Genomic DNA, 24,272 nt, shown 5'->3' with positions numbered 1-24,272 from the left:
GGCACTTTTGTCTATGGTGGATATTACTATCAATTATTAATGACCAGTTAAAAAGGTTAAAGAAAATAGAGTAACTATTTTTCCATGGTTAATTCTCTTCAAAGGGATTAATTTTTAATTAATTAAAGAAAGCGGGGAGACAGATCAGGGCGCGGTTTAATTTAAATAATCAAATGTAACATGGAGAAAAGTGGAGACCACAAATAAATAAAAGATGCCTTTAGTAATTTTTCAATATATTTTGTTTGTTCTTTTGTTCTCAAGTAAGTAGTAGTATGGCCTTTTTTCGAATAACTAAAACTTATGTTAAATAATATTTTTTGTGAAATTTTATACCAAAAAATTCCTTAGAGATTAAAAACAATACCTTTTCCTCACCATTTTTGTAGTCCTTAATTATTCTTTGATCGCCAAAATGTATAATACGAGAAGAAAACGCATAAAAAAACTTTGATAATTCAGATTATTTTTTTTTTCAGTTGAGTTTTGGAACTCACTCTACACTCAATGAAATGATAGTGTCAGATAGTTGTTGACAATTATTTTGTTCAAAATTGGTTTGCCAAGTAAAAGAGAGTTGTGATACATTGAATAACATATTTCTTAGTTTGAAAAATTAGGTGTCTTTGGTTGAAAGAAAAATAAATTACTAGACAAGAATGTAGAATATGTGAGTCGAAGACAACAACAGAGTTGTTATGTCTCCTCAGTTTTTTTTTTTTTGTTAATTATTGCTCTATCTTTTGTAAAAAAAAAAAAAATGATTTTGAAATTGTACAGAGTGATGGCCACATGGCTCAAGTGTTCTTTTTAATTTAAGTTTCTTTCCATTTTCCCTTCTGTGAAAAAAGAAAATAAATAAAATAAATAAATATTCCTCCTTCCTCCACATGAGCGACGTATCGATACATGTATGAAAGTGTTTTATTTATTTCAGGTTTTGTTTCATAAAGTTCCACCTACTCTAATTTGATAATGAATTAATTGTGTGGCCACTTCATTTAAAAGTTTAAACAATTAAAAGAAAATACACTTTTATTTTATTCAATTTTATTCAGCATTGAAAATTGCATTAATCATCACTAATTTATTATAATATTACTATATGAAGATAAAGTATATATCACATTAAAACTATCAATTTATAAAAATATTCTAAGAGATAATTAGCTAGGATTAAATTTTGAAAATAATTCAATACAGAGCAAAGACATTATACAAAATTTCCACTAGACATCCAGGAAGTCTCCTTTAATCAAGCCTGGAAGGAATCATTTTGTATATGAGATTAATGATTAAGGAAAGATAGATTTGTTTATATGATTTACTTAATTCAAATTCAGACAGGAGTGTCAGATATCATTAGATTTTTTATTGCAATAACTTTAATTTAAGACATCTCATTTTAGTATTCAATTATTGGCGACTTCTTTAGCTTCAATGACAAGAGGGAAATAAACAAATGAATTAGAACCTTAAAGTCAAAATTAAAAAAATAAATATAAACAGTGGATTAAAAGAACAGATAGCACTTTACTTATAACGCAGTAAACTTAGTGTGCTTCGGAAAAACAACAAAACTTTCATGAGTTTCAATATTTTAATTAGAAAAAATAATATTACTTAAAGAAAATCTTAATTATGAAGTCAAGAGTCGCTTCCCTTAAACATAATGCTCAACGTACATGCATGGCAAGAGAAAAAAAAAATACCTTGACCTTTATTCATTTTTGGGTGGAGTGCTTATATGAAATGGCTAGGATCAAAAGAGAGGGGGGGGGGGGGGGGGGGGGGGCGGAAATAACACGCTAACAAATGATGATTACGCTTCAATTCCAAGTTAATAATGTGAAAAATTCATCTTAAATTGGTTAATTTTATACTATCGTCAATTTACTGACTATTACATGTCGGAAAATTTAAAAATAATTATAAATTCTTCAAAATTGAGGTGTGTCAAATACATTGTCCTTAAAGATATTTCATTCGTTTGATTAAAGATATTTCATTCGTTTGATTCCAAGGAAATGAATCTGGACATGTCAAAATGTCAATTTTTTTTTTCACGATTCAATAGGCTTCACGTATATCTCGCGCATATGACACAGTTGGGGCAAATCCAACATTTCACCTATAGAATTTCTCAATCCCTTTTACTAGCTAATTAGCTATATACAAGTAGAGGTAGAACTAAAATTTCTAACTTTATCGGTTCTGAATTTTAGTATAACGATTTCAAGTAGTAATAACCGCGTTCTAGATCTAATATTTGTACATATATAACCTATTTCTTAACACAAATACACATTTTGAGCACAAACTACTAAGTTCTACCGTACTTGTAGCTGGACTTCTAGCTCTGCCCTGTTTACAAGTCCAATAAAAAATACTACTCATTATAAAGTGACAAGAAAGTTCTTCAACTAATGAGGAGCCACTTTCATTTGAGATACTATTCATAACTTTTGTAACATGATGTACTTTTCATCCTTATAGGAATCCAGGACAGATAACATTAAGCAAATTTACATAGAAAATTATTTTAAAAAAATACACCTCCATACAGGGAATGTTCATGGTATTTCAAGCAAGTTGATATGAATACATGGAAGAACGTAGGTTAATAACAGGCAAATTTCCCAGTTTTTACGCCTCAAAAGATTCTTTGTAACCAAAACTAAAGTCAAATGCATGCATGTGTAGACAAAAGAAACTTGAAGCTTAGGATATGTGATGTATTATGAGTGGTACTCCTCTAGGTTCCCTTCTACCATATTTGATGTAACGAAGTTATATTATGGTCTATATAACAAATTAATTGAATTAGGTAATTTTACTAATGGTTACGTAACTTTTATTTTATTTCAATAAAGTTATTTGTAAAACCCCGTAACTTTGAGACTACGTCATACCTCATTTGACCCTTAGATAGGATAGGGCCCGGGTGGCAAGCATTGGAAGAAACACAAAAGAGTACTAAATCAGGGAAAGTCGTAGAACTAGGGCCAACCCGTTAGCACAGGATGCTGAGATGGACGTGCCTGGCGGTTGGCGCGGTTAATTGGTGGGTCGGTCTAGGAACAATATGAAAACCAATCAATTTGTTCAGTGTGACTTAAACTTGTCAGGTGTCAGTCATGATTCGTTCAAAAAATGGGTTGTGACATCAATAAACTATTTTTTCAATGAAAAATTCACTTAACTTTAACTAGGTACCACATAAAGTTAATGAACAACTTTTTTGTAACCAAAATGTTACCCAACTTTGCCTAAGTACCATAATAAATGTCTCATATATTTTTCCTCCTTGTGACTTTCTACGGTATTTGGGCAAAGTTGGGTGCTCTTTTGTTCATAAAAATAGTAGTTTAACATATTTCGTGATACTTAGCTAAAGTTTAGTGACTTCTTCATTAAATATATAGTTTAATAATTTTGGTAGAATAAAGTGAAATTAATTTATTCATATATTAATTAATTTTGAATGCTCTTTAATTACAATTGTCCTCTATTCGCTATCGTTTACTCCTCACTACTGCTCTTGCTACAAAAATAGCTAGTGGTATCCCTACTATAAAAGTACGAGATCTCTTTGACTAGAAATTGGAAAATTTATCCTTATATAGTTTTTACTGTAAATCCTATTTAGAGATGAATTAATAAACTGACTAATGTCAGGTAGGGAAGGAAAACTTAAGTTTAACTAGAAGAAGCAAGAAGTGCATAACCAGACCAAGAACAAGGATGAACTATCAATAACTCTCAAGTCTCAACCAAAGGTGAATAAGGATATAAAGAAGAAGAAACTGCACAGTTTGCCCTTCATATGGTCTGGTCTTTAATTTTTGCCTTTCAAATGGGTTGGCCTTTAATTTTGGGAAAAGGACATATATGGCAGCTCGGCCATAACTAATCACATCCTCTAGCCCAATTTTTCCCAAATTCAAAATGTAGCAATTAAACAAATTCCATCCATTAGCCAAAACTTAAATAAGACAATTTTCAAATAAAAACCCAAACACAAAAATGTTTGACATAATTGTTATACCCCATTTTAATCGGGTTAAATTAGAGTACAACATATTGGTGATACCTAAATTGCTTTGTTTTAAGGAGTCGCCACCTAATTGATTTAAGGTGAATTAGGGCACCTAATTATTAACTAAGGTAAAACTAACTAAACTTCCATTAATAGTCTGCTTAATCAGTGTGATTCTAGATAAGGGTTCTATATTATCCTAAAGGGAAGGGGTTAGGCATCCTTTAGAATCCGTTAACTACGGTTATCCGGCCAAACTTAGGTTAATTAATTAATGCTAAATAAGGTGCTTTGAATTTTAAGAAAAAGGGCTAAGAATGGTTGTTAAGGTTTTAAGGAAAATATAAGAATGTTGTTTAAAATAAAATTTAGAGAAAATATAATAATTTGCATAAAATAAGACTTTAAATAATTTTAACATAAGAACTGAAACATAGGGAATTAAGTATTGGTTTCCCCTTTAAATTTAACTACCCGTTACTACTAACATTATCCCCACTAATCCGCTAGGATTCATCTAATGTTAAGAAAACGAAACAAGGCAAATCGTTAGTCATTCAATACCAAAGCAAAAATGCACAACGGAGCATAAAATAGAGGAGGAAAGGAATTAAATGGATCGACCCATTTCAGGCCAATTGCTGTGCACTGTTGCTGCTGTTATGGGTCTCGGCCCAGAATCGTTTTACACAGCTGATGGGGGCTGACTCGATAGAATGTTTCGTTGGGCTTTGGCCCAACATCAAATGCGGAAGAAGACGAGTTCCTCGGACTCGCACGTGGTGGTCATGCATATAAAAAAAACGAAAGGAAAAAGATTAGTATGTAATCGATAAATATGGCTAAACATATAAGATACGGACTCAAAACAGAGTGATAAGTTAAATATATATATTGTGTATATTTAAGTATATATACACAATTCGGCCAACACAAACATTTCAAATACATGACAGAGTCAACATAAGACAATATCAAATCAACATATATCTCAATCCATGAAGCAGGGACTAATAAGAGAAATTTTCTGGTCAAATTGGGTTCAATGCCTATGTATCAAGGCTGCCAGGTGCTCAAGTATGTTTCAAAAGACATCTTTAGATTGTTTAACTCTAAAACAACATCTAATCTCCTTAAGATAATATAAACCACCCCAAGAACTGAAACTGATGTATGTTAATAGCTCCAAATAGCACATCCATTTTATCTTATGCTAATTTTAAACCAGATTTATTTATCTTATCCACATGCCATCATTCTTATCATAGTACAAACTGGATACGTTTTCTCTATGTCATTACTAAATTGCATTAAACAATCTTGTGTTATAATCAGGAGCAAACAGAAATCAATCACAGATTTAACTACTAGTTGTTGACACCCAATTTTGTCCCTCCTTTATTTAATTTTATTCACTCGGACGTCTAAATTTATTGACGAGCTAGATACTTTATTTTCACTGCTATTTATATTCGCTACTTTTATTTTAACATTACAAGTATTAATTTATCACAAATTTTAAATGTTCATCGTCATTTCACTTTCGGGTTTGGAATCGTTAAATTAATTACAAGACAGCACTTTGTAAATCCTTACTTTCTATATACTAATTACTATTTATCTTCACATAATAAATATTGTACTAGTTACTAAATTATTAGCCCGAAAATAATTAAAATAGCGGAGGAAGGACCAATATTTTTCAGCAAATTAATGGCTTAAAATACAAATACAATATTATTTCCTACCCAAACAAACAACCCACATTTCTATACCCAACCCACATTTTTCAACCCATATTTACATTTATGGGCCAGCCCAAACGGACCAGCCCAATTCTATTTTCACCCGACCCGGGTCCGGCCCAATTCCTTTCTCCTAACCCTACTTCTTTCCCTTCTTCTCTTTCTCTCTTCTTTCTTTCTCCGCCTCCCCTCATCTCTTTCTTTTTTTTTCTTTTTCCCTCATCGTCGCCGCTCCCCTTTTCCCTCGTCTCTCTCGCACCCCGCTCCTCTCCACTTACCCCTGTCCCCGCGCCTCTGTCACCCACTCATCTCTGTCCCCCCACGCTCTCTTCCTCCTTTTCTAAAACCCTGATCACAACCCTATAAAGAAGGGGGAATTGAGAGGAAAAAGGGGCAACTGAATCGACTGGGAAGAGAGGAGAGGAAAAAGGGGAACTGAATATTGTTTAGGACAAAGGGGACTGGGATTGGAGGAAAGAAACCAACAATCAAAATCGACGAAAGAAGATTTTGGAACCCAAAAAATCCCCTACAAAACATCAATTTTAATCCACAAAAAAAAAAAAACGACCAACAATCACTACATTTTGCCTTTCCTTTTTTTTCTGTTTCAGAACTGCAGTCACTTCAATCGGGTTTAAATTTGGGTTCTTCGTGTTTGAGCGTAGATTCGAGACGTCGACACCCACTTCACTGCACCCACAAAAGGTATTTTTTTCTTCCATGAAGTTATTCGATATTGTTAGTTCATCATTTGTTGTCCGTTGTTTGTGTTTAACTTAAGTTTGTGTCATTAGTTTGTTCTGTTGTTATTGGTAGCAGTTTAGAACATCTGTTTAGGTTCTGCCTGTTAGTTAAAAGAATATGTTCTAACATAGTCGTTAATATGATCTAGGGCTAGCTCAGATCAGTCTGGATTAATGTTGACATATAGACGTTTAATTCAAGTTTATTAAGGGAATTTCCCTGTTTGATAATGATCTCATCGATTGGGATATCTGCTGATTTGAAGTTGTATTTTGTGGACTTTGCCATGTACTTGATTTCTCTTTACTTAATTGTTCACGGTCTATTGAAAAGAAGCGGGAGTTCATATGCTAGTCTGAGCAATAAGAACAAATTATCGTCTCTGTGATATTTAGGACGCCTTAGGTCTCAGCATTGAATCGAAACAAGCATGAATTTGGCTATATACAGTCGCCTTAAGTGTTTATTGGTTCTATTTCTCCTTCATTATGTACAGTTTGAATTGGGTCTTATTGTCGAATGGAAACAAACTCCAAATCTACCCTGTTTCCTTCCTTATACTTTCAACTTTAGCAGAGAAGATTTAATTACTCTAACCTATATGTGTATTATTTGAGATATGAAAAGGAGATTGATTCTGCCTATTGTCAATATCATTCAAATCTTATCACTAATATGCTGCATAAAACCCTAGGAAAGACTGAAGCAAGTTTGTTCTCAATTCCAAACAGTATAGTTTGAACCCATATATTGCCCCCTGTTTACTCTGGGTATGTAGTGTATTATACATAATTTTAAAGGGGTCTATCTCTATCTGTCTTATTTTGTGTTGAGATTGGTTACGGCTATGAAAACTGATAGTTTGTTTATTGCATAAATAGGAAATATCATGTATACATTATGATGTATACATGAGAGTATACCTGATGTATATATGAGTTGTTTATTCTAGAAACTAAGACTGTTTTTTTTTTGCTTCTTCTATTATTTGGTCTTGCTGCCACCTCTTTGTTTTCAAAAGAAAATTGATGCTACACTCGTTTGAGTATTTTCACTCCCATGGACCATCTACATAGTTACTGCTTTGTCGTGAGTTATTATTGTTATTTGTTGCTGTTATCTGATCATACGGCTGCTGTCACAAACGATATCCTGAATAGATGTCAAACCAAATGAGGGACAAAATCCTGTGCTATTTTGTTGCGTTGCGTGCTGCACTGGTTGTTGCTATCGGTTGCTACTTATCCTTCCTGAATTGCTGTATATTTGCTAGAATGGTATTACATTTTTTATGCTGAAAATGTTACATTTTTATAGCATTCTTGGGCAGCCAGCTACTGGTTTTGGCTGTGTAGTTGTAAACTGAGGCTTGACTGTTTAATGTGAACCTACCTGGGAGTTTGTTTGCTGCCAAAACTTAAGTCTTGATAGGGTGTCCTTGTCTTGAACTTATCATAGCCGCAATTTCTGAGTTTGCTTCTTGTTTGTCACTTGTTTTTTTTTTGCTCCACTGTGGCCTGCTAAGTGTCTAAGTCCAAGCATGATATTCATGTCCTATTCCTATAGATAATACTGCTTGCTTGCTTGCTATTAATCCTGAGCTTACTTATTTCTTGAACTTGCCTACACTCTATGCAAAGATTAAATAACTGTCATACTATGTCAAAAAGAACACTGTCAGAATTTACTTCTTTTAATTTTTATAGCATATTTTCTCTAAGCTCTTTCCATCTAAATGGTTAGGCATAGTCACGTATATATGAACGTATATACATAAGATATACCAAAATATCCACAGTGTATACATAATCTACTGGTTTGTTTTCGAGTTATATTTTACATGTTTAATCTTATTTATTGATCGTATACTAATTGTTTTCTTTCGTTTTATGCATGACTATCGCATACGAGTCCGAGGGACTCATTTTCTTCCGCATTTGTTGTTGGGCTAAAAGCCCAACATGAAATCCTCCTCCTGTGTCAGCTCTGTCCACTGCCCAAGTAGAAAACAAAATCTGGGCCAAAGCCCAATAAACCAGGACAGCCCACAGCAGCAAATATGAAGGAATTTACTGGGCCTAAGCCCAATAACGGGAACAGTTCATCACATTTGGGCCTTAATAAGTGGGCCAGATCCATTTACTCTTTTCCTCTCTTCCTTATTTGTTTTTTGTTTTTTGTGTGGTGTATTTTTATTTGCTTTGTATGACTAACATCTTATTTTATTTTATTAATGTAGATAAAGTCTAGTATATTAAGGGTTGTAGTTTAATAATGGGTAGTTAATTTCACAAATTTATATTCATCTCTAGTTATGTTCTAAACTATTAATGGTATCTATAACATTTATTCGAGTAATTGATTTTTTTTAAAGAGCATGATTATATATTTCAAGTCAAAGGAATCATACTTTATTTTACTATCTCTAGAATTCTCAAAAACGTCGCTAATATGTAAATTATTAATCTGAGTATTCTTTATAAACATTATTTTTAAGACACATTCAACTATGCATATCTTTAGCCGAATTAGTTAAATAAGTTAGTAAGAAATAAAATTCACCTCCTTTGCATCCTATTAAGAACATAAGTCTAGGCATTTTTACACCACCATATTCACATAATATCATCTTTACCTAAATATCATATTGTCAAATCATATTTTAAAAGGTTATTATTCATAGGTAAATTATCTTATTTTCTGCAAATCATGTTTTTTTGAATAACATTATTATATTTTCATATAAGGTCTTAGCAATATCTTTAAGTCTCATTTAACATTTAGAATCTTCTTTTACGCAAATTATTGTGTTTTCTACAAGTATTATTTTAAACAAAATTATTATACTTTCGTTTAAAACTTTAACAACATTTATAAGTCGTATTTCAAAATAGCATTAAAAGTACTCTTTTATACAAATTATCATTTTCTAGAAGTTCTATTTTAAATAGTATTCTTACATGCCTATCTATAACTTTAGTCATACTTACAAAGTTACTTTCTTTTTCTATAATACTATATTTACACTTAGCCTAATTAATTATAAGTCCGGTCGGTTAATCATTGTTAATGGGTCTTAAAGGGTGCCTAATACCTTCCCTTTAGACTAATTGAACCCTTACTTAGAATCTTAAGTTTCGCAGACCTTAAACAGAGTCAACTTTAAACATAACTTTAATAAAATTTAGGTGTCCTAATTCACCGTAAATAATTGGGTGGCGACTCCTTAACAATAAACAAAAATAGGAATCTCCAATATGTCGTACTTCTAATTTGACTCCGGTTAAAATGGGGTGTGACACTAGTCATGCCTGACCTAACAACGAACACTTAAACAAGCTCAAACATCCTACTAACTAATTGTCTAGATTTATACGACGATGTGCAACTTAAAACAGCTAGCATGATTAACTCATACATCTGAATCGACCGAAGCCAATCTATCAACATAATATATGTAATTACGTAAGCAGAGCCCAACTCGATACTTAAATCATCACACAAGACTGATTAGGTCCGAATTAATATCAACACACAAATAGGCTTACCAAGCTAATCTTAACTAATCAGCATATTTCAAAACCTAACGACGATTAAGAAAAGCATAGATTAAGCAGAAAGTAAAAGGGAAAGGGGAAATTATCTTCTTCGGGTGCAGCGAAATGGGTGCGGGGTTTCCAATCTACACTCGAAAACTATCAAATCTGAGCTTGCGATGCTCGGATTCGCAGCAGCAACAAGGCGAATGAAAACAGAAAAAAATTGATTTGGGTCTTCTTGACTACTAAAAACTAATATTTTTAAGAAATTCAAGGCGGCTCAAACTTTAATTCTTGGGGAATTTCGTGGCTCAAGAAAATCCCAGGTTCTTGGGGGTGTTTCCGATAAAAAAAAAATTCCTCCCCAGACGATTCAACCCGCCACTATTTATAGGGTTTTGCTTTGTGTTGCGTTGAAATAAAATAGATACGCGTAGGGAACAGGGGGAATGGGGATGACAGTGAGCGTGGGGGGACAAAGGGAGGTGGAAGAGACAGAGGGAACAAGAGAGGATGGGGCGGGCGAGGGAGATGAAGGAGAGAAGAGACAAGGGAGCGGGGGGGAGGGGGGGGGGGGGGAGGGGGGGTGTGCGGCTGAAGAGGAGGTGAAGGAAAATGAAGGAAACCCTTAGAGTTTCCTTTGTTAAATGAAAAAAACGGGTCGGGTCGGGTCGGATAATTTTGTGGGCTGGGTTGTTTTAAATTGTTGGGCTGGGTATTAAAACGAATGGGCTGGTAATTATTCTAAGTGATAATGGGCTAATGCGAAAATAATGTTGTTGATTGGGCTTTGATTTGGATCAGATGAATTAAAAATATGGGCTGAGTGAAAGAAAATCCCCTATTTTAATTAATTGTATGCTAAGTGTGCTAAAATAATCCCCTAATATGAAAGTATGTATTTATTAGTATTCAGATGAAAATAAAATGATATGACGTCGTAATAGTTGTGCAATAATATTTTGAAAGTCAACGGTAAATAAATGTTGTTATTTAGCTGCGCAAAATAAATGCGATGCGTGTGCATAAGACGGTAAAAATGCTGAAATGATAATTATGATAATACTGGTAATAATAATAATAATAACAAAATAATATAATAATAATAATAATAATAATAATAATAATAGTAATAATAATAATGGTAGTAGTGACGGTAGTAAAAGATAATGACAGGATAATGAAATGCCGGTATTAATAAAGCTAATTATAGTAAAAAATGCAAATAATTATTTTTTAGAGTTGCCAAAATATTAGAAGCGAAAAATAGGTATTTCGGAGGAAAGGTGGGACAAAATTGGGTGTCAACAATAATATGTGTCATTTGTGTATAAAATATGTATCAGTATCTATTTGCAATGTATAAAAATTGTATAAAATATGAATCACTAAGGTATGTATCATTTTTGTATATAATAGGTATCATTTGTGTATATAATGTGTATCAGCACAGTGTAACTGCCCTGTATATAATAAAAAATTGTATCATTTTTGTATATAATATGTATCATTTTTGTATAGAAAGTGTATATATAATTCCAGCATGTGTATATAAACTGTGTCAATCTCGTGTAGAAAGTGTACCATACATATGAAAAATGTATTATTGAAACCGTATCATTGTGGTATATAATATGCATCACTATTGTATATGTTAAAAATAAATATCATATCATTATTGTATAATATGTATATAATAAATGTATAATTAACGTACAATTTATGTATAATAAAGGTATGATTAATTCCAGCATATGTATATAAACTGTATAATTCTTGTATATAAAGTGTATATATAATTCCAACATATGTATATATGCTGTAGCAGCCCTTTAGTGGCGACATTTTTTTGTGGCGACTTAGTCGCCACAAAAAGTCTTTTTTTTTTAAGCGCTTGGGCTGTTGGGCTGGCTAGCCTTGGCATTATTTTGGGACGACCGACCATTTTTTGGCATTAATTTGGGCTGACCGGACACCTAGTGGGATTAAGCCCAAACAGTGATTAAATACGGGATTAGTTTGGCTGAGTGAACACACAGTGTCCTTTTCCCTTTAATTTTTGCCCTTTAAATTTGAACTCATGCCTAGTGGGGGATAACTTGTGGGGCATTATTATGCTGAAATATTAACTTACGCCCCGCAAAAATGTTACATCCTCTGTCCCAATTTATGTAACTCCTTTTCCTTTTTAGTTTGTTCCAAAAAGAATGTCATCTTTCTATAATTAGGAATGAGTTAACTTTGACATTCCTCATTTACCTTTAACGAAATGATTTATAACCACACAAATGTCTACGATTTGTTTTAGACGATAAATTTAAAAAATCTTCCTTTCTTTCTTAAATTTTGTGCCAAGTTAAATGGTGCCACATAAATTGGGAGAGAGAAAGTACCTTTTATGAGGGGCAAAAATTAGCAGCACAAATTGGGGACAAAAGTGCAAATGACCCTATAAAGAATACACAGCAATGAAACAGTACTTCGTTTATTACAGAAATGTAGTACTAGTAGGTTTTTTTTCCTTTTGTAATAGCTACATGTGATTTTGAATCAATAATTTGCTAGGTAGTTAAACCATGAAAAGTAGTTTTCAACGAATGCAACAACTCAGGGACAATTTTACAGAATTTATCAAGTAAATCAAAGAAATGCATACTGATCTTCTAAACTGCTCCTGATACAACTTTAGTCTTCAAAATCTGTAAGAAAAAAAGTTCCAATGAGTTAATAGCTCAAAATGCTCCCTTGATAAATACTTATCCATGCCGGATGTTTACACCTAACTAAACAAAAACCTTAAGAATCAACAAATGAAAATGAAAATGCATATCATTTAGCCATGGTTAAGTATGTAAAAAAATGAACACGCAATACATTTGTCTTACCTTCACTGACATGGCGTAAACACCTTGTGTGAGTACATTTTTATCGTACTCCCTTCATCTCAATTTATATGAGGGTGTATGACTGGACATGGAGTTCATACAAAAAGAAAACTTTTGATATATAAGCTAAAGTTATACTTCCTCCGTCCCAATTTATGTGAAGGTGTTTGACAGGGCACAGAGTTTAAGGGAAAAGGAAGGAGTTTGAAACTTGTGGTCCAAAATAAGACATAGAAATTGTTGTGGCTACAAATCATTTGATTAAGGGTAAAAATGAAAAGTTTGAAGTTAGATCGTTACTAATATGAAAAGATGTCATTCTTTTTTAAGGTTCAAGAGTACTAGTATTCAATATATTTTACCAAAGGTGTTACTCTAAAAAGGCACGTTAGGAATTGATTTAGCAGAGTTTTAAATGAAACTTGATTTTCTCTTGTCTCTTCTCTATTCTTCCATGGTATTAATTTCCCATTCTTCGTTCCAATGTTGACTTACTGTGGACCAACAGAGTTTAGGATGTGATTGAATTGCATCTTCTAATCATTTAGATGCAATTTGTAGTAGTTCTCAATTCAGTTAATTGTAATTAACATTGAAGTTTGTAGAACAGTTTGATTCGAATTTCAATTGTAGGTGTGATTACTATTCTTATTAATTGAGTTATCTAGCTCATAACATAGGTGTGTGCAGTGTGATTTGATCGAAATTTTGATTTTACAGACTCAAAAGGAGAAACCGTCATCCCAGTCAATCCAATTGTGATGCCCTGAACCTAACATGTCACTTGGAAAGAGTAACATGAAAGAAACAATTTTTTTAGGTAGAGCTTTGTTTCTGGCATCATTTGTGAAGAAAGTATGTCTCTATGGATGTTGCTTGATTTTAAAATCAATCCGTTTTTCATGACACAACCAGAGTCAAAACGAAGAACTTGAGATGGGGTTCGTTACTATTATATGTTCTTGAGAAATTTACAATCATAACACGTGATTAATGTGTAAGATGAAATAGAAGAAGGGTTTCCCAAGTTGAGAAGATCTATTAGAATTTGGTAGGAAGAAACAAGGCATGCAGAGGAGCAAACTGTAACACTCCATAAATTCGGATTAGGTGCGAATGGGTTAAATGAGTGTTAACGTGATATTTAACCATATGAAGTCCCATTGGGATGTTTGGGTGGAAATAGTTGTTTTGGAATCAAGACGGATTGCGAGGTGCATAAGATTCGATAAAATCGACTAAGTTTTCAATAGGTCAGTCTTATTTTGTGAAAATCCGTTAGGAATTTGCGAAAACTTAACATGAAAGTTGTAGCCCTTTGAAATACCTTTCTAACGGTATATGGTGAGCCCAAATGGAGCTCTGTACAAAAAGTTATGCCCGTTTTACTGAAGGCAGTGCAGCGGCAACCTTGCGTTGCAAAGGTGGCACAAACAGAAGCAGTCTCGGACCAAAATTTTGCCTTGTGCGTAGTATTTTTTCAGGTTACGTATTTTACTATATATTTAAAGTCGGAGTTTATTTCCCCAACTTCCCCAAGTGCGAAAAACGACCTAGAAAGAGATATAACTCATCCTAAGCCTCAAGAACCCTTCAAGTTAAGTTTTAATGATGATTATAAGTTGATTTCAATTCCCTAATACTTTATTAACATGACTAAACCCTTCAAATCCATAGATAATCGATTGAGACTTGGTTTTGGATGGAAAAACCTTAGAATCCGAATTCAAGGTAATTGAACGTCAAAAAGGTAATAACTTCATGATTTAATCGATTATAGTTTTGTATTGATGATTATAGACTCTAAGTTCATGAGGTATGAGTTGATGGGTTTGATGGAAAAGCATGAACGATTATAGATTTGGGTTTTTGATTGTTGATTATTGATTAAGAGTATTGTTTATCTTATGGGTGATGAAGAATGATATTGATTATAGCAATATAAGATTGTAGAATCATCTACGAGCAAAAGAATGACTTGTTGGGTGTAGAAACACCATTGATGAGAGTTGTGGAGCTTTATGCCCACCAAGTGTTTGATAAAATGCCTAAATGGCCAAAACTTGGGTGTTGTTGCTAATGTTGATTCCATTGACATATATTTATATAAATTAACGTCAAAAGGAGGCGACAAAAGTTGTAGTAAGCTTCAAGGTAGGAATTAAGGCATGTAGGGCTTCTATCCATATGTGGGAACATCATTGTTCTTCCCCACGCCACGTTAATTCATGAAACACGTTTTCTCCTCAGAGTTAGATAATTATGTTTCAGTTCATGATAGACCCTAGATACATGTCAATAATTCTATATTATCTTGCTCAATCATGTTTCCGTTATTTGTATTCATGAATATTAATTCGATTACCATGAATCGGTCTGTAATCCACTATCACAGCCCAACCTTGATTTTCCAAGAATATTCTTATTCTCAAAAGCTAGAGATTCATGATTCATGGAGTTCTTATGATGCTAAAGATAAATGTGTTTTGTGATGACAATGATCGTATTTCTAGAAACTCACATGTTATAATTCTTTACATATGTTTCATAACCTCCTTACTTCCAAAAGTTAGAGTTCATGATTCAAAGGCATGACCTTTTTCTTGATTTTTATTCATTGTTGTTGATCTCGCCTTATAATAATAGTTTCTTCAAGGTGAGATATAGCGATGATGATTGCTTCATAACATAAATCGGAGGTTACTGACCTTACGTCACTTCGATAGAGTCGTAGCTTTTATTTGGCTCTCACGCATGCTTTATATATATGTATGTATTTTCTCACACCGCGCCGCGCTATAGTCGGCCGGGCATGGCACGTAGATGTGCACGCCACTGCAGTGGGCATGTTATGATATTGCCCCGGACGTGGGAGGCCCGGACGCGGGCTAATGATGATAACATCGAGCCTTAATGGCCGGCCATGATACTATATATATGACACCGAGCCTTAATGGCCGGGCATGATATTATATATATGACACCGAGCCTTAATGGCCGGGCATGATACTATATATATGACACCGAGCCTTAATGGACGGGCATGGTACTATGTATATGTATAAAAATATTTTTTTAAAGGCTAAGCATGCATGACATCCGCCTTATGAGGCATCCAGATGTACAAGTTATCTCTTTTATTCTATGTTATCTTTCATGTATATATTATGTTGTTATTCATGCCTTACATACTCAGTACATTATTCGTACTGACGTCCCTTCTTGTGGACACTGCGCTCATGCCCGCAAGTAGGTAGGAAGACGGACCAGACCCGTAGGTGTTCTATCAGCGGATTCTCAGGAGCACTCCACTTACTTCGGAGCTGCAGTCTATTTGGTATTGTCCTTATGATCATTTGTATTCTATGTAGAGGCTCGTAGATGTGTGTGTATAGTTAGATGTTTTATAGCTCCACCGGTTCATATTGTTGTATAATATATTGGTGGCCTTATCGGCCTTATTTTGAGCTCTTGATACTCTACTGTTAGCCTTGCCGGCTTTATGAAATACATTATGTTGTGGCGACCTTGTCGATCTGCATATGTACATATGTATTGGACCTTTTCTGCATGCACATATTCTTTGAGTTATGGTTTATAATGTTCAAAGTCACGGATGAGTCATGTGGTTCTCGGCCTACGGGTCGGAGCCCGTCATACTCATGGTAGGGGTGTGACAAGAGGACTATTATTGCTCCATGTGATGGGAATAGGGATGATTGTTAGTCTATGCCTAAAGATAAGGGACAAAGATGAGCTTTTCTCTCCTTTTTCCCAGTTATATGAGTTTGATATAAGAGGACAAAGATAGATTTTATTTATCCTTAAAAAAAACCCTATTATTGCTACCGGGACACATTATTGTGCCAACTTTCCTGAGTTCGTGTTACAAAAAATCTATGATCTGTAGCCACAGAAGAAATTAAATATTTGAAGATTGTCAAGTAAAATGACACTATCAAAATCAAAAGTATCAAAACATAGTAAAACTTACCCAAATGTAAAAGCAATGACCTTCCTTGGCAACACAAGAGGCAACAAAATCAAATTGTCGTGCACATGGTAAACCTAAGTAAAATAACCAGAGATTTCAACCAGCAACATGGACCCATGTACATTGATGAAAGAACTGCAAAATCCTATTCTGGCAAGAATGGCAAAGTAAGGGATTTAAGTTTGCTCAGTGACTTGAAGTCACTGACTTCATATATCTCTCCCACGTGTGATTCATCCTGACAACTATTGATTGAGTTTTAAAAGTCTCTAATTAGTCTCTAAAGTAGACGTACCAAAATATGGTAAAGGTGGAGGGGAGAAACTTCATCAGAATCTCTGCTTTGGCTCTTCCATTACAGACTCCAGGCAATAGAAGTGCACGTTCCGTAAGCTTCAAAGCGGCCAAGTAAACCAGTGCTTATAAATGGAGGATCCCAAACTCATGAGATCAAAAAATAATCGTGACTTTTCGGCCTTGGTATTTTAAGTAGCGGTGAGGGAAATTTAGGGAAAAGGCCAAAAAAAACAACAAAAAAGATAAATAGCTTTTAAGGCCTCAGAGAGCGCCACGTATGCGGGCTTATGTCTTGCTTTTATATATATACTAGTTAATTTGCCCGCACTTTGCGCCGTCATCATAGAAAAATTATAATATGATTAAAAGATAGAATAATGATCTGTGGTCATGGTCTAGAGATACATATGCAGCCAATAAAAAAAGCAACAACTTTTTTTCAACATTTAGAAATTGAATATCACATATAACTGTAATGTCGAAATATCAAACATAATTGATTAAAGAGAAAAAGCATGTAAGTTATAAAAAGTTTCAGCATTTTTTTTTAAAATTAAATACCACATATAACTGCAATCTCGAAACATGATGCAATTGATTAAATAGAAAATTCATTTCTAAAATAAAATTTAGTAGTAATTTTAGAGCTAGTAATTAACACTTTAACTTCCTGAACTTCATACACAGTTAAGCCACTAACAATTAGAAAAGCCTCATACCAAATAAACATTTCACATTCATGACTAAAGAATATAGGTCATAAAAAACTATTTACAGTACAAGTGTACACAATTTGATATTGGAGCATCATATAGCAAAAACTTTAAAAGGAAAAAACTAAATGGTAGATTTGTGCGTAATCAAAAGTGCCCTTCAAGAAATCAAATACTTTCAGCATGCCGTGACTAATAAGAAAAGAAAGCAAGAAACATAAATAAATAGATACTACTTGAATAGAAATATCTTTGCTATTAAAAAAGAACTCAAAAGCAAGTAATTGAAAAATGACCTAAAACTTTATACTACTCTGTGCGCATGATGACTACGAAATCGATAATGTACTGCTAGATACAATTAAAAACACCCATTTTTTCAAATTCATTGGTAAAGTACCAAAGATATTGTTTGATATTACTCATTGATTAGAACAAATCTTAAGTACTCTAGTTGCTTGAATTCACGTTTCATAATGCAGGACTCCTTGTGAAAAATTAAAGTATGGGGTACGATTTCAAAGATATGAGAAATATCCTAATCTCTAATACTCTTATTTATGTTTGAATCATTCAATGATTTAGCATTATCCACATGAAGTAAAAAGAAGCGTATGGTTCGTAACTACTCGCACCAATAATCTAATAATGATTTTTCTATTTCTTATTTGTCTTGTTTCTCTATTTTGAAGAAGCGTGATATCAAACTCAATTCAGAAATTAAATCTCCACATCTTTTTAATAAAAAAGAGAAGTAATATAAATATGATGTTGGGAAGAAGAGGAAGAGAAGGAAGAATAGCAGGGAGCGTGAGACTGAAATTCGAGAGGCGCAGAATGTTTTTATAAACGTTGCCGTAGATTGTGGGGGTGCAAGGGACGAAGAGGTGGCTGCAAGTTTGGACAGATTTTGATTTTAAGGCTGGGAAAAAGGTTTTTTACCCTAAAAAATCTGTAAAAAAAGATAAATAGTAACCCTGCATTTCTGCGATGCTATGTCAGCAGGCCTTTGGCCTGCTTTTATATATATATATATATATGATAAGATTATTTATGTACATCAAATCGAAGAGCATCCATTAAAAGGAGAAAACAAAAGTCTGGAGATATTAAAGATAGCTCTTAGAACTATAGTTCACTTGGAAGGAGCATAACAAAAAATTACAATATATCAGGAGCTAAGCAATTAGCAGTATGGGATCACTCAAAAAATGAAGCCGCCTCTTCCATGTCTGGAAGCATTAGTAACTTGATTACAGACAAACTATTTTAGTACTTCCAATGACAATAAGTAATCAACAATCAACCCAGTGCTACATTTTTCAAATCGTGGTACCAAATTACATCCAAACAAACCATTTTTCAAACATTTGGCTAGTGACGCTGCAGTGTTTCGTGAAAGCCTTATCCACAGACAATTGAGAAGCAGCTTCTTTAAAGACTTCCCACAGGTTTCAACATAGGCAGCTATAACTTCATAATTGAATGCATTGTGACAGAGTTTTAGCTTGTCAACTGCTCTACGACCAAGTATCAAGATGTCTCTGTCAATTAAAACAAGTTACTCAGGTCTAAATTGCGTAATCTAGGACCAGCTTCTTGTATTCTTCCTTAAAGAAAAGTTAGAACAATCTCTCTGACTCTAATGAGTGATAAAGAATTTATCACGTTGGGCTTTGCCCCATTAAGTAACAAAAAGAAAAGGGTGAAACCACTCACCCACGAGTCAAAATCTAATGGCTTGCACCTAAATATTTTGCGATTGAATCAATAATTTGCTAGGTACTTCAACTATGAAAAGTAGCTTACAATTGGACAATTTTACAGAATTTCTTTAGCAAATAATGAAATACGTACTGATCTTCTAAACTGAGATCTGGATACAGATTTAGTCTTTGTACTCTGCAAAAAAAATTCCAATGAGTTAATAGCTCAAAAAGTGGTACTGCAGCCTCCATGTGATTTTATATGAGGGTGTTTGACTAGAAATGAAGTTTGTGAAAAGAAAAGACTTGACACATAAGCTTTATATGACATATCAAAAGTATCTTTCGATTTTTCTGCTTCACGACATGCCATGCCATTTTTATAAGAACATGTCCTTATGGTAAAAAAAAAGAATGCTGAAATTAAGATATTTCAAATATAGAAAGATATCTTCTTGTTTGAAAGGACTAAAAGGAAAAGTTGTCATATAAAATAAAATGGATGAAGTAATTGTTTGCCCAGAATATTTAGAGCTAGAAAACATACATGCGTAAACGTATTGACAAAGTGATGGACTTTATCTTTTTGGCTTGAGAAATACATTTTTTTTTATAAACCATTTGCATCACCAATCATCTAGTATTTATAAGGAGGGACTTTACTAGTTAATCATTTACAATGATACAACTTATAGGCTTTCTTGCGTTTATCCATCTTTAATCTTATAGATAAAGCTCATATTTTTAATTGATAGTAGTTCTATTTCAAGAACACTTACCTTTAATAAATTGAATACTAAAGCTTAATCAAGGTGGCAAACAAAAGGAATAATTAGGCAATGACACGTTGGAAGAATTAAAGAATCGATTTAACAAGATTTTCAAAATGAGACTTGAATGTACGTAGTTGAATTTTCTCAGTAGTGTACCTGAATCTGGAGTGTAATTCTTTCTCTCGTTGATAAAGACCTCGAAGCCAGAATTCTAATAATCTTCAACTAGTGTTTTCCAGATATCCCTTGCTGACTTGTTGACAGGTTCTTTGCAATCCTTTACCTCAATGGATTTTAGAGAACACACGTCTCCGAAACAAGAAGGGATCTCCTTAAGAGATTTGCAATCATGCAAAACCAAGCATTCAAGATTAGGAAAGGCATCATCCCCGACAGTCCATTCTCTAAGGTAATCTATTTGCTGTACTTTCAAGACTTTGAGTTGAGGGAAGCCACCATTGCTCACTTCCCATTCCCCAAATTTAAATTTAATCCAATGCAGTATGAGTACTTAAAGTTTCTGAAGCGAAGCAATTTCTGATGAATGTTGAGGATGCAGGTAAAAGCCGTGAAGTGTCAAGATTTTGAGATTTGGTGCTGAAATGCAAAAGGGGAGGGTATCGAACATTGATATGACTAGTACTTGACGAATTTTCAACGTTCCTATCCCTGTGGGAAAATTCAATGCATTGATTCTTCAGATCATAAATTTTTTTTGGAGCAGATACTAGTAAAACATGGATACGAAAAGAGTTTTCAGATCATAAATTTTTTTGGAGCTCTCGAGTGATTCTTCTGAATTTTCTATAGCGAAGCTGCAATTGGTAATATGCAAATGTCTCAGTTTAACCATCTCCCAGAGTGTAATGGGTAGTGACATTTGTGCATGATAATTACTGCGTAATATCAGGGTTTCAAGGTTCCACCGATTCACAATGAATGATGAAATTGACAACACCCGAGTTCATGCAGCAAAATACCTTGAGTAAACTAGATCAGTTAGGAAAGAATCAATTCTAACAAACTCCAAGTCCAACACTTTTAGTAACTTGAAGGTGTGAAAATTGTGGGAGACAGTGCCAAATGCAAGGTGATCGTTTCGCAGAATTATAGAGCCAACATGTGACAAATACGAGCTCCATTCTCCAAAATAATACCCTTCATCGTAAATGAACATGCAATGAGCCGGTTGCTTGGTACAGTAATGGTTGGAAGAAGCATTTGCATCTTGATCCCTGCGAATTCAGAAATTAGTAAACTTACTCGACCACTTAATCAAATTCAACCGAAAGAGCACTACTAATTGGTGTATTACTGTTTTACCCACAAGATGAAATTATTTTCCTTTGCTTTCTCCTTGCAGAAATCATGCAAAGGTCATGAGTATGACATGCTTTGATCTTACCTCCAGAAATCGTCTTAGTTCCCATCACAAGATTTCTTTCAATAAGATTCTCCAAATAACCTTCTGCTATATCCTCCAAGCTCTTGTCTTCACAACTTTTTACAAATCCTTCGAAGATCCACAACCATGTTAACTTTGAAACATCATTACAGTGTCCTCTAAAAATGCTCCAAATTAAAGAAAGCAAGACCTGAGATGATAGGGTAAAACCTGGTAACTTTGTTCTATAATGGTCCTTGAGTCCTTATGAATGTGGGGACCCAAATAGTTGGCCAATTTTCCCAACATTCTTCTTCCTTCTCCATCTCAACCAGAATACCAGCCACCAAAACAACTGAAAGAGGCAACTGACCACACTTTTTTCGCTATTTGTTGCCCAATATTCTTTAGGAGAGGAGGGAAGCTTTCTTTGCCAAACACTTTTTCCTGTGTAACTCCCAAGTTTCATCATTGTTAAACATATGAAGCGGAAGGGGAGCACTTTGAAATCTGGCGTACTTGGCAATTTCATGATTTCGTGTTGTTAGAATAATTCTACTTCCATTATTGGCATCTCGGAAACATCCTATTAGATCATCCCACGCACTAATTTCCCACACATCATCAACAAGGATAAGATATCTTTTGGAAAATAAAATTTTACGAAGTTGATCAACCAATTCATCGGCTCAACTTTCTCTATACTCAAGAGTTCTCATTGATAGCATCACGTAAAATCTCCAGTAACAAGTCCTTATGTGAATATACTTGAGACACACAACACTGTGCACGAATGTCAAAGTGAAATGAGACTAACCTGTCAGAGTAGAGTCAGTAGGCCAAAGTCGCCTTGCCTAGACCTGGCATACCAACAATTGAGATAACATCTAGCCCTTTGGTGTCTTTTATTAGTTGGTCTCTTAAATTCTCTCTAACTTCCTCAAAACCTACAATTTCTTCATCCATCCTTGAAGAACTAGTAAAATTTGATGACATATGAGCTGTGACAGTGCACTGCACCGCCAACTATTTTCTTTTCATGAATATCTGCAACCCCACCTTTGATAGGAGTAATCTCCTTCATGATATCCAAGACCCAACGTTCGAGGCACCAGACAGGAGCTTCTTTGCTTAGACAAGCATCAACTAAGTATTCCACCTCATGTACTTTGCCAATCAATTGTGTAGCACAATGTTGAATTTTGTCAAGGTTATTGTGTCGCTCTTCTGCAATAGCCTCTAGAAAAGGTTGCAAGCTCTTAAGTTGCATCTGAATTATTTGAAGTTGGTTTGTGACAGAAGCTAGTGAATCTGAATGGCGGCTTTGAAACTCCTTCAAGTTGTTCAAAAGGAAATCAACATAACCTAGTCAATCATAGTAACATAGATCATTGTTTTTATACATTGAATGCTGCCCGTCAAATCAAGAACTAGTGAAGGGTTCACTTCTCCCAGTTCCTTGTCTTCCTTCTCCTCCATGTGTTCATATAATGAGTAAACGAGAAGTCCAACATCAATAACCATAGTGTCAATTTCTCGAAGAAGAAATTTGAGATCTTGTATCCGCACACAGATGATATTGGTTCTCAAGAAGTTGATCATCTCCCGAAGTACTTCCAAGTGATCCTTCAAAGCAACTATCTCACCGAAGTTACTATTAGTTGGTTGGTCAACCAAACTGTGTAGGATATTCGCCACAAAGCTGGCTTCACTGTCAACTACATGCTTACTTTGGAAGTTGGGATACCATCCCTATTGTATCGACGACTTTAAAGATTGCAAGACATCAACATAGATCTTGAAGATTCATGGTTGAATGGGCTTAAATTTCATTTGTAAAAACAGCAATACAATGATCTCACCTAGAGCCATGTCTTGATCTTCGTAGCCGGGGCCTGAAAAATACATCCAGGCAAGCATTGATGCGTAGCCGGCCACGGATAAAACATGAGTGAAGAAATTAACATGATCGACTCCGATTCTCTGTGAATCTCTCCGAAACAAAGAAACCAAAATTTTGCAGAAAGATCAATTCCCTGAGAACATGATCAAGAAGTGAATGGTGATCGCCAAGATTCACTAGATCATGAAGATTCTCCACCACAATGTCGATGAATTCTGTTACAAATTTGGTAATAGAAATACCATCCTTGTTGGCTGCAAGTGGTAACGATGATATTTCAGGAAAGGAGTATTTGGCTTTAATGTTAGGATTTGAATCCCAAATCCGACCTTTGTAAGCAGGTTCCCAGGAAAGATTGGAGGGTCACAGCTGGACCACTTAAATACCAACCTCCTTAGACAGAACCTACTTACGCCGTGATGTTAGCGAAGAATAAATAAATAACACACAGAGATTTATAGTGGTTCACCCTCAATGTGAGAGCTACGTCCACGTTGCTGCTGCAGATCTTATTAAAGAAGAAATATTACAAGTGTTTACAACACTC

The 24,272-nt window shown here is 34.3% G+C and overlaps 2 pseudogenes; both read right to left on the bottom strand.

The window, feature by feature from the left end:
- Positions 1 to 19,133: 19,133 nt before the first annotated feature.
- Positions 19,134 to 21,615, bottom strand: LOC132604425 (putative late blight resistance protein homolog R1B-16; annotated as a pseudogene).
- Positions 19,134 to 23,742, bottom strand: LOC132604424 (putative late blight resistance protein homolog R1B-23; annotated as a pseudogene).
- Between the last annotated feature and the right edge of the window lie 530 nt (positions 23,743 to 24,272).

This window comes from Lycium barbarum, chromosome 7 (genome assembly GCF_019175385.1).
Source record: "Lycium barbarum isolate Lr01 chromosome 7, ASM1917538v2, whole genome shotgun sequence".
Lineage (NCBI taxonomy): Eukaryota > Viridiplantae > Streptophyta > Magnoliopsida > Solanales > Solanaceae > Lycium > Lycium barbarum.
Note: the sequence above shows the minus strand (reverse complement) of the source record. Positions and strands in the feature narration are given on the sequence as shown.